The sequence below is a fragment of the Lepus europaeus genome, chromosome 1 (assembly GCF_033115175.1).
Source record: "Lepus europaeus isolate LE1 chromosome 1, mLepTim1.pri, whole genome shotgun sequence".
NCBI lineage: Eukaryota > Metazoa > Chordata > Mammalia > Lagomorpha > Leporidae > Lepus > Lepus europaeus.
This window is the reverse complement of record NC_084827.1, coordinates 98,841,242-98,854,167: the sequence shown is the minus strand read 5'-3', so window position 1 is coordinate 98,854,167 and position 12,926 is coordinate 98,841,242.

The following is a 12,926-nucleotide window of genomic DNA, read 5'->3' as shown; positions in this document are numbered from 1 at the left end:
TCTGTTATTATTACCAGATACTTTATCCTATTTACATGATAACTTTAACACTTAATCCTATTTATATTTTCACTTTAACACTTCATTTGATCAGTTTAAAAACATGTCATGGGACCCAAAATCCCATTAAGCTGGGTGGTAAAAATGTCATCTAAAGTGTTAAACAGACCTTACGTCTTTTAATTTAATATAATTCCCCTTACTCTCTTCTTCTCTGTTTCTGGTAGTCCCTGGAATGCTGTAGATCAGAGGTCAGCAATTTTAAGGGCCAGATAGTAAATATTTTAGCCTTTGTGTAATAACATGGGGGTCTTATATTTATTTAACAAAAAAGAAAACCCCTGTTCATCCTGTCCTGTTTGTTCTAGGTAGATACTCCATGCAGTCAATACACTTTGGGGTCAATTTCTATCTAAAGAAGAATTTCTCAGGGCACTGCTGGATTGAGACCAACCGTGAGGGAAGTAGCTGGAAGTGGATTAGGTGGGTGCCATGGCCCATTTCTCTCTACCTCAGTGACACCACATCCAGTGTGGCTGTGTCAACTTGAGCAGCTGCCTAGAAGTGAGGTGTTTCTCCAGACTGAGACTCTAGCATTTGCTAGAGTTGCATGAGTTGCCAACAGAACATTTTTCCAATGTGTAAATGGCAACCAACACTGACCCTAGAAATGGCAAGATGTGACTGGGTGGCAGTTGTGGATATGGAGTGGAAATCAGGAAAGAGCTTTCTTCTCCAGTGCCACCCATGAGTCCTTGGTCTCCACAACTTTTGATGGCAGCTCCCTGGAGTGGACCCACAGACAGAACAACAAGAAGCAGTGGTCAATATCTGGCCTTCCCATGATTTGCCAACTGCTAATCTAATACTCACTTGTCTAGAATGTCGGTACAGCTCCCCTATGTTCTCTATTTCACTAAGTCCCATAAAGAGATCATCTCTCAGAGATATAATCTTTCCCCTGACAAATAGATAATAGTTACAAAAAGATCATGCGACCATCTTTAGGAACTGGCTTTGGGACTCAGTTGCTATTTCTTACAGTAACCTGTTTTTAGGTGCATACCAAATACTTCCTTTAGCAGTTCTTCATGCTCTTCCTTAATTCAGCAGAGAAACAAAAAGGTCAATTCCTTTCATGAGTAACAGAATCTGAGTGGATTCTGAGATGGCTCTATATTCTTTTCCTAGGGGCTAAATAGCCCTGTGGTATACAGTAAGGATAAGCAAACTGTAGCCCGTGGGCCAAAATCAAATCCTCACCCTTCCCATTTTAGTATGACCCATAAGCTAAAAATGTTTTTGTACATTTTAAAATACAGGAGAAAAATCAAAGGAAGAATACTATTTTGTGGCCAATGAAAATTATATGAAATACAAATTTTAGTGTCCATAAATAAATTACTAGAACGCAGTTATACTCATTCATTTACATATTATCTATGGCTACTTTGGGCTAAACATCAGAGTTTAATCATTCTGACAGACACCGTACGGCCTTCAAGGCCCAGAATATTCACTAGCTGGCCTTTTACAAAAGCAACTTAGAAAATACACTCTAAAATGAGGCTGTATTCAAACCCTTCCTTATCATTTTTGATATTTGTGTCCTCTTGGACAATTTGCTTAACAGTTCCTTGCATCAGTTGCTTCTTTTATACAGCAAGGATAAGCTAACATCTACTTCAAAGATTGATGTGAGTAATAAATGTTGTTCATCTATGTAAGCAACTTGTACCAGGGCCTAGACATAGCAAGCATTTAATCAATGTGAAGTACTTTCATTGTGTTTTTTCTCAAGTTGGATTTCATTTGTACAAAACGCATAATAATAAAATCAATATGGTCTTATCACCTCTTTGAAGCAACCTGATGGCAAAGATTGTAAATTTTCACAGGGAATGCTTTTGTTTTATGCATTTAATACGAAATGCTTAGTTGGCTCCATGTGCTATATGCAGGGACATGGAATCCATGCCACTTTCTAAAATCTATCAGGTGGTGCCAGTGCTGTGGGTAGGGCCAAAGCCTGCAGTGCTAATATCCCATACGGGTGCTAATTTGAGTCCCAGCTGCTCCACTTCTGATCCTGCTCTCTGCTATGGCCTGGGAAAGAAATAATGGATGGCCCAAGTTCTTGGGCCCCTGCACCCACATAGGAGATCCAGAAGAAGCTTCTGGCTCCTGGCTTTGGATCAGCACAGCTCCAGCCATTGCAGCCACTTGGGGAGTGAAGCAGCAGATGGAAGATGTCTCGTCTCTGCCTCTCCTTCTCTCTCTGTGTAAATCTGACTTTCAAATAAGTAAATAAATCTTTAAAAAATAAAATAAAGCCTATCAGTCCACTGAGGGGACAACTCATGAAATAGAAGCATCCTTAGAAAGATTATATTCTATAATAAAGCAATTAGAAAACACACAAATTAGGCCGGCGCCGTGGCTCAACAGGCTAATCCTCCGCCTTGCGGCGCCGGCACACCGGGTTCTAGTCCCGGTCGGGGCACCGATCCTGTCCCGGTTGCCCCTCTTCCAGGCCAGCTCTCTGCTGTGGCCAGGGAGTGCAGTGGAGGATAGCTCAAGTGTTTGGGCTCTGCACCCCATGGGAGACCAGGATAAGCACCTGGCTCCTGCCATCGGAACAGCCGCAGCGGCCATTGGAGGGTGAACCAACGGCAAAAGGAAGACCTTTCTCTCTGTCTCTCTCTCTCTCACTGTCCACTCTGCCTGTCAAAAAAAAAAAAAAAGAAAAAGAAAACACACAAATTTTTCCTATTTCAATGGTGATTCAATGTAGTCTCTTTATGTATGGCTAGAACAAACTTCCCCTTTAGGATCTGCTAGTCTTTCCCTTAACAACATGCTTGCTTCCTATAACCTAATGTTCATCTGTCCTACCAATGGGACAGAATACTGACTGGATGATGGATTGTAAATTAGCCTTCTTTTCTTCTCGCTGAAATCATTTCCCAATAGAAAACATCGTCAGTACATAAATTCCAAAACTCGTAATCAGGGAGTCTGTTTTGACCTTGAATTTGGCAACTATAGACTTACCCAGTAACAGAACATCATAATTTCATTAATTCCACAAATTTTTTGCATATAATTAGAATCCAGGACTGTAAGCAAACTGGAAAGTCAATATTCCCATGGAACTTGCATTCTTGGGATTCAAGAATGCTAATCAATGATTCTCACTTACTCTTTCAAAGTGCTTTCTTTCAGTACATTCTGCTAAGAATTGCAGACCAACTTTCCTAGTTTTGTTAATGTGATTTCTTGTCCAAAAGGTTTTGTCTCTCACCGTGCACTAGATCAAGAGCAAACTTTTATCATAGCATTTACAGCCCTCCATGATCTGACTCAATTTTATCTCTCATTGGTTTTCACTTCTTACTGGTTTCTACACTTTCACTCTTAAACTCTGTTTCAGTCAGCCTCACCTGTATTTCCTCTTTGCTTCTCTTTCACTGAGTCACAAAAAGGACTACTTCAAAAAGAAGTCAAAGTTGGCTGATATCTAAGTTTTGAATGTTGACTATGTGTGTAAAACATAAATGGAATTTTATTGTTTCCTTAGATATATTTTTTTGTCCCCTCTGCTGCATGGTGCCTGATTATAACTTTGGTACTATCAGACTAAATTTCAGTCAAATGCTTTACACTTAGTCACCGAACTGTTTCTGCCACACCTAACATATTTTCAAAGCTATTTTCAAAGCTATTTTCAAAGCATCTTTGTCTTCCCTTGTTTAACTTGATAATCATGATTCCAATGGGCAATTTATCTATAAGCCAAACTCTAATAGTATCACAGTCATAAAATTTACTGGAGATGTTCAATTGCCAAATTCTGTCAGAATAGAAGTTTCATGAAGACAAGGGCTATGAATCAGTCTCTATGTGTCAATTTTGCTTTCTTCAGTAGAAAATAATACATAAATATTTTATTACATTAATGAATTCTACTTTCTGTGTAAAAATGTTTATGTTCCTCCCTCAATTTTTAGTTAATCAAATACTTAATACCTAATCCATGTCAAGCAAGTACTGTGCCAATCTATATAAACACAAAAATAAAAATAGATCAAAATTGATTTTAACTCAATAAATATTTATAAAGTTTCTGAGATCTCCCATTTTCAATTTGCTTTGAACCTATGTGATAATGCTAAACAGAATGTTCAAGAAAATTATTTAAAATATGTGTATCATTCCACCCACAGTACTCTAAGCATTTGGAAGTCAGGAGTCAGTCTCTTTCATCTTTGAATCACCTACAATTCTTAGGCATACTTTGTACATAGTCAACACTAAACAGAAGTTTGTCTATTGGAATAAATGTAGGCAACAAAAATCATTAACACATGCACAACCCTTATATCACGAATGTGTCATGCCACTTAACCAACCTAAGAATCACATATACAACTTCAGCCTAGATTTTCCACCTTTGTTGTTAGTTTACTTAAAGAATAACAACTTTGCCTTCAAAAGTCAAGTTCCCATACCTGGGTTATTCTTGTATGTGGATGAACCATTGCTCACAGTACACAACATATAATTCTCCATTACTGCATCCCCAGGATGAGCTTTATTGGCAGGTAATTCCAGAGAGGAGCGTTCACATCTCACTCTTCACCATTTTGGTTGTAGCTTATCTTCTTCCTAATTCATTCACCCAGTAATGATTTATAGAACAGACCTTAACTCAGTCATATTGATCTGCCTCTTGTGGTTATTATGATGGAGTCAAATTTTACTGCATTTTCAAGATTAAGATTCTATGTAGCCCTATCAAGTTTCCAAGTAATACTTTCACTGACGTTTGATTCAGTGTAATTTCCTCTTTTTACAGCAATGGTCTTACATGTTTAAAAGAGAAATAGAATGTCTAGGGAGTGACATTTTAAGTAAATGAAGGCCCTTATTAGAAATAAAAACAATTGTGTCAGTCTAACTTGATACATGGGTTGCACTTCTGGATGTGACCATAATTCATTTTTTAAAAAGAATGACTTTATATTAACGTGTCCTGGCATTTACAAAGAAGTTAGGTGGTAGATATGAATTTGCATATAAACAAAATTTAACACAGAGTGAAGCATGTTTCATTGTAACTTTTTTTAATGAACTACATTCAACTTTTAGTTTGGTAAAAATATTTTTCCAAATCTTCATGACCCCAGGGTAGGTAATCATTCTAACAAGGATACTCCTTATCCTCTCGTGAAGTGGTGGAGGTGATTAGAAGGGAATTTTTCCTATTTCTCAATTGCTTCACTTAATATATATATGTGTATATATATATATATATATATATTCGTACAACTCTCTCATTAGCCTCAAAGATTTGTCCCTCCACATTTCAAAGGTTATACCCTCCACTTGCATTCTTATTCCCATTCTTTTTTATCAGTTTCCTCCCTTTCAACTTTCCCATTTCGGTCTTTCTGTGTGTCTTCAGCTCTCCCTATCTGATGAAATCCCCTAATTTTGCTTACAAATTTATATATTAAATCCATTTTTCAACAAATTTTATATTTTATTTAGCCTCATAGGCATGTCCTGTTTCTTAGTTCTTTTCACTGTCAGATTCTGGAACAAACTAAACCATCTTCATCTTTATTAATTTTTTAAGAGATTTATCTTATTTATTTGAAAGCCAAAGTGACAGAGAGGAAAAGACAGAAATCTTCTATCCACTGATTCACTCCCAAGTACTCCTAACAGCTAAGGTTAGGCCAGGTTGAAGCCAGAAACCAGGAAGTCCATCTGGGTCTCCCACCTAGGTGTCAGGAAGCCAAGTACCTGAGCCATCATCCATTGCCTCTCAGGTGCATGAGCAGGAAACTGAACCAAAAGCATGGAGTAGTCAGGACTTGATCTGGCACTCAGACAGGGCAGATAGGGCATGCAGACATCTCAGTGGCCATTTAACCAAAATGCCTATCTTTCCTACTTCTCTCTTAATCTTATAATCATCTGATCTTTATTGTGCTCTAAAAATTCCACTTGGCTCTCTCTCTCGCCTCTCTCACTCGCTCTCTCTGACTTTCAAATAAATGGATGCATCTTAGAAAAGAAAAGAAACTCATTCTTGAAGCGTCTGTGATCTTGATGATTTTTTAGTAACCAAATTCAAATCACTTATCAGACTTTGTCACCTCCATATTTCCGGAATGTCTGGAAGACTTGGTTATAACCAATGTTTCTTTTCCTGTCTGTTATCCCATATCTGATTATATTTTATATCTCAGTTAGCGTTTCTTCTTATACTGTCCCTAGAAAGAGTGTATCTTCTACCCTTTGCTATGCGCTCTCACATTTTCCTGCTTGTGATTTTCAACTATTTTCCCATTGCTTAATTATTATGTTTATCCTGTTAATGTAAAAAATGGGTTCTTTAAGAAATGAATATTGTTAGTTTTTTTTTTCTTTTTCTTTGATTTTCTTTTCCTGTTTTTTGTTTTTACTGCCAAATCTGAGAAAGAACTTTATTGAGTTTCTGTCTTGCCTTTGAAAGGAATGGGGAAATTAAGGAACTTCTATGTTTCAGGTTCACAAAAGAGAATTGGGTGAAGGAAAGAGCCTACAGAACAGGATCTGACCAAGGTGGCTCAGGCTCTGAATCAAGCAGCACCACCACCCAGACCACCCTCAGCAGAATTACATCTGGGAGGGTGTTTCTGAGTGTGTATGTGCTGTGAATATCAGGGCTCTAGAGCAACACCACATAATGAAAGAAGCAAAAGAAGGGCCTAGTCCCTCTTCAATTTTCCAGCCCTAAATAAGTTCAGGATTCTTTAGAAACCATACAGGGAAGGGGGGGGAGGTGAAGATAGGGAGTTAGGGAACATTCAATATTAACTGAAGTTGAATTTTCTGACAGCCAGAGCCAGAGAGGTAAGAAATCAGAGAAGATTAAATTTCATTTAGAGAGATAAATATGTTGAATCTCAGGGCAACATTAATACTCCAAATTTATATCATCTGCTTCAATCTCACTCCTGAATTTCAGTTCTGATTGCAGATTCTACATTTTTTCCTCAAATGTTGCATGATGACCTCAAAACCAATTTATCTTATAGTAGGGTTAAATTTTAGGTTATAAATAACACCGGAAAGAACGTGCCTATGATCATGTCTTTCTTTTAGATTATTTCCATAAGATAAATTCCCAGAAGTGAGCTCAATAGGTCAGGATCAGAGTCAGAAGGTGGACAAGAATTCAATAGGGGACTTGCTCAGGCAAGATGAATTGTTTATTGTATACGGAAAACTAAAATGAATATCAAAGAAGCCTTTGGGGTAGAAATATATCTATGTTGTTCTCTCTTCTGTTTTTAAACTTACACTCTTTCAAAACATCAGCCAGTCTCTTGGTCCTGTTAGCGCTGCATCTTAAACTCAAGGTTTCTTCGCCTGCTGAGGTGTGGGGACTACTGTTCTTGGATTGTTGGATGTTTAGCAGCATTCCAGGCCTCTCTCTACTTGATGCTAGTAGGAAACATCCCTCTTCCTAGTTGTTGGAATCAAAATGTCTCCAGACATTGCAAAATACCCCTTGAGAGGTGAGCCACTACATTACATTACAAGTTTCCTTTTAGATGATCGTTTTGATACCAAAGGTGCCTTGGCACAGCTATTTTATCTAGTTTCTTTTGAAGTATGGTATTTTGTATGCTGCAAGAAAAGCTCTGTAATAAAAACTTGTATTTTGAACTAGCATCGATGTCAGATCTTCTCCTGGCCTGTAACTTCTTTAGAAACCTATTCTGTAATCTCATCCACCACTGAATCTCACCTCCTCAAAGATGAAGTAATGCCCAGGTACAGGATTGAGGAATAAAACATTTGTTGTTTATTACCTACATAAACAAGGTTGTAAGATGCAACCTTATCAAAACATTCTGGTTTGAGCCAAGTGTTTGGCTCAGTCGTTAAGATGCTGCTAGGGAATCCTTTATCCTGTATCAGAGTGTCTAGGTTTGAGTCCTAGCTCCACTCCTGGTTTACTGAATTGTCCTCTCTCTGTCTCTCCCACTTTGTTCCATCTTTGTTTTGCCTCACCCATCTCATTCCGTTAGACTATTTCAGATGCCTATTTTTCTTAGATATGCTGGGTAGCAAAAGTGAGTTATATAGATTAATCATTGGCTAAAGGCACTTGAAAAATAGCTGACAATTCAGCACCATGGTTAGTTAGCCTGTGCAGGAACTCCTGAGAATGGAAGGACGGCTAGAAAATCTCTCTAAGGATCCAGAAGGTTTATATGTTAGGAAACATTTTAAGTTCAAAGATCAACAAACCCAAAGTGTTCAGAGGAACAAGCAACTCCGAACTTGGAATAAAATTCAGAGCAGGAATAATCTATAACCACAGATAATGATTTAAATTCTAACCCCATGAAAGCCACTTTGTTTCTGTTTTATTTCCCTAAGGATAAGAACTTAAACTACTTGGGTAAAACTGGATTTGGTACAAGGGATCCTGGACTCTCCTCCAGTTCTGCTGCAGATTTTTCTCAACTGCATAAACCTTGAGCATTGATTCCCCTCTCAGATGGGCAGTCTGAAAATCACCATCATTATCATTAAAGGAAGGGAGGCACCTAGAAAGAAGTCAACCCATAAATATAACAGCTTAAATGCTAACCAGCTTTGTGGAGTTTGTTTGAGATGAATGACTATTTTCAGACTGCATTTCAGCCATTTATATTAAAATGCTATATCAGTGCAAAATAACAGAGTTCTGTAAGCTGCCACCCAGCTGCTCATTTCCCTGTCAGAAGCTGCTTCTTTTCCGAGGTAATCTGGTAAGAGGCAACTTGCCACCTTAAAGAATATTGGTGAATGTCAAAAGAAAGACAACACACACACACAAACTTACACACACACACACACACTTGATTGCTGAAAAAAAAATAATGCAAGTTGATGTAAAAGTCAGTGTAAAAGTATTGAATTAAACTGTAGAAGATTAAAAATTGTAAAGGTCTTGAAAATGATTTTCATTGAATTTTTATCAACAATAATGGTTTGATTCCAAGGAAGTATAACACAATCAACAAAACAGGGACCTGAGTTTGCCCATCTTGGAATGAATACCTGGCACCTATAACAGGGTCATGAATGCAAGAAGTATCCTGCACACATTCATTATATTGAATACCACCTAATCATTCACAAACAGATCACCTACACGGCTTTTTTATTTGAATACTTATTCTTGCAGCTCTCTGTGCCTGATGACAATTCAACTATCTCTTTGCCCTCTTAACTTCAACAAGAAGTCCTTATCTTCTCCCCAAGAGAGTTTCTTTCTCAGATGCTTCTAATTCCACTGCAAATCCATATACCCAAATAATCAGCAACAAAGCTTTGGTTGACGGATTTTTCATAGTTAGTCATTTTGGCTTTTTTCCTCCTCCATTATCACTCCTCCATGTGTTCCTGGTGGCACATTTCCAGCACAGCACATTCTAACTAGGGTGTGGTGTAAAGGAAGTTCAAAGGCCTGACCACTGATGACTAGCCATGAGTTTTAGAAAGAAATCTATCCATTTTCTTGATACCTCAGCTCTTTTCTATAAAGCAAAGATGCTACCCCAGATCCATGTGGTACAAACAATAGGTGGCAACCTGTTATGAAATTGGAAACTTTCTTTTTCTTGCCAGTATTTTTTTAAAATTTAAAAGTACAGAGCTAACAGTACCAAATGTCATCATAAATAGTAAGGATAAAGATTGTTTTATTAGGCTTTTGTCAGAGAAGGGTATATGTGTGTGTGTTATGGCTCATAACTAAAAAAAAAAAAAAAAAAGCCACTGCAAGGAACGTTTTATATCCGTGTATAGGTTATATGATTTTATTCTGGGCTCTTACCATTTCATGTATATACTATTTCTATAGCTTCTTAACTAGTCTCCCTGCCCAGACTCTTTCTCTTCCAACCCATCACAAATAGCATTGCTGGGCTGATCATAAGCTCCTTCCAATTATACTTCCCTGGCTTAAACCTGTAAGTTCTTGCCTTTGGAGGAAAGCCTCATATCTACTTTAGAATCAAAAGGTCCCCCAACTCAGGGTGCGCCCTAACTTTGTACCTAATCTTCCTCCTCTGTCCTCTATGACCTCTGAATTCCAATCAAACGCCACCTCTTTATCATCTCTTAAACGTCCTTTATAAAATGCTGCTGTCAACTCTGGGCCCATGCTTTTCCCCAGCTTGAAATACTTTGCCCCTTTTCTCCCTGTGTCATGAGTTTTTTTTTTTTACAGAAAAGCTCATTTTTTCAAGTTTTTTTTTTAAATGCGTAACAATATTTTTATCAGGATTATTTTGATGATGCTTAAATAAAAAAGAAAGTTAACATATTCATTCTTCTTAACTCTAAATGGTATTTTATATGTCTATTTCTAGTTTTCTAAGCCTTCTTTTATACCCTAGCCAATGCTTTATGTTTTTCTTTATATACAAAGGCATTCCAAAAACTTCATCAAAGTGGGATTAAAAAACAAGTTTACTTTGGTGAAAAAATTGAAACTTATGCATATATTATTCATAAGCATTTTCCTTGAACTTTTCGAAGACCATTCACATATTCTAAAAAATTACCTGGTAAATGGTAAACAGATACCATTTATTCCTGATAACTTTATTTAACTATGAATGAGTACCTATTTTGATTGAGAAAACCCAATGCTGTTCATTTTAACTGATTTAATGTAATAGTAGAATTGAATGTTTAGGGGCCGGCACTATGGTGCAGCGGGTTAAAGCTCTGTTCTGAAGTGCTGGCATCCTATATGGGCGCCGGTTCGAGTCCCGGCTGCTCCTCTTCTGATCCAGCTCTCTGCAGTGGCCTGGGAAAGCAGCAGAAGACTTGGGCCCCTGCCCCAGCGTGGGAGACCCAGAAGAAGCTCCTGGCTCCTGGCTTCGGAATTGGTGCAGCTCTGGCCCTTGTGGCCCTCTGGGGTGTGAACCAATGGATGGAAGACCTCTCTTTATGTCCCTACCTCTCTCTCTGTAACTCTGTCTTTCAAATAAATGAAATAAATCTTTAAAAAAAAAATAATGTTTAAAAAGATTTAATGAGAATTGTTGGTTAGAAAAATTTATAAATGCTTTATGAACCAGAGGAGCCTTTGGATATAGAATCCTGAAAATTAATTTCATTTTAACTACTACCTGCTAGTGCTAAAAAAAAAAAAAAAAAAAAAAAAAAAACAAAAACTGGAGACAGAAAAATGTACCAAAAGCAAGCAGAAAATCTGAAAAATTAGACTTTGCTGTTGTTCTTCATCGGAAGTTTTATTATTTGTTACTCTGATTTCCCTTTTTCCTTCTCTTTCTATAGATTTAAAATATTTATTAAGGGTTGATGTTTAACCTAGCAGTTAAGACACCACTTCCATGTCAGAGTGTGGGTTGGAGTCCCAGCACCAACATTCTGCTGATGTTCACTCTAGGAGGTAGCAGATGATGGCTCAACTGCTTGTTTCCCTGCCAGCCTGTGGGAGACCAAGGATTGAGTTCCCAGCTCCTGGCTCCAGCCTGGCCCAGACCCAGGCATTGTGGGTATTTTTGGAGTTAATCAGCAGATGGGAAGTGTCTCTCTCTCTCTCTCTCTCTAATAAATTTAATAAATAAAATCTAAAAATAAATAAATAAAATATTTGTTAGAATATTTCTCTCCTCTTCAATGTCATTGAATAGTCACTGCTAAAATGAAGGTAAGCTTGTCTGATATGTAAGGAGTAGGCTTCATTCTGCTTACAGATGATCACATGACCAGAGGTAAGACAATGAAAATGGTGATTTGGCGGGGCCCTCAATAAGTAACATAAATCTTCACTTGGGTCAAAAGAAATCTTAAAATCACTAAACAGTAAATATGAGAGCAAGGATTATATGTGTGTTATGAATAAAAGCTAGCTAAAAGGCTTTTTATGGAGCCTCAGGTTCAGTTTGGAGGAAAACTAAAGCCACTTTTGTTTTTCCAACTTTCCCTGGAACTGTTAGCTAAGCTGCCTTTATTATAAAAAGGAAAGAAGATTGTGGCATTGTGGCATTATCACCATAGTCCACACACAGAAAGATCCTCTTGGAAGACTTTCCAACTTTTGTATCCTATGGTTATAAAATCCATTATCATCTTATTGCATAAAAATAACATACAAATGTTATAGACCATAAAGCTTTGAAGTGTGGTTGTAAATTATAGAAGCATATCTGTACATATACATATTCATGTTGTGATGCATTCAAATGATGAAAAATATTCTTTGCTCCATTGCTGCAGTGAATGTCTTTGCTAAAATGTGTTCTGGAGACATCGGCAGTGTCTCCTCTCTTTGCAAATGACTAATGTGAGAAGGTAACTTTGGAAATTACATTGCAATGTAATCATCCATATTGTGTATTGTGGATAAAATTGATTAGAATAATATTGAAACTCCCCCAAGGGACTCTACAATTATAAGTCAAGTCTCAAATGGAAAAGGTTTTTGAAAAGTTGGCAGATGTCTTAATGAAAATGAAGCATTACAGTAATATATTAGGGCAATTTGTTCATTATTGACAAGCAAATCACTAAACTATATAAATTACTGGATTAGACAGGCAGAATTACTTTTCTTTCAGTGAATGGTTAATCAAATATTATTTTTAAATGGCCATTTGTTTAAGTTTTTGATATGCATATTAGTAGACAAATGATTGCCCTTTACTTAGAGCTATAAGTTGGCTTTAGATGCAGAAAATTCAAATATTTGAATTTGCATCTATTAGGAACCAAATTCCACCTGCAGACCTAAATCTACCATTCATAGCTCTCAGTTAAACACACAAAAGCAACACGATTTTGTATTTCTCCTAAGAAACCTATTTACTTGGCGTTTGTTTCCCTTTTAATCTTGC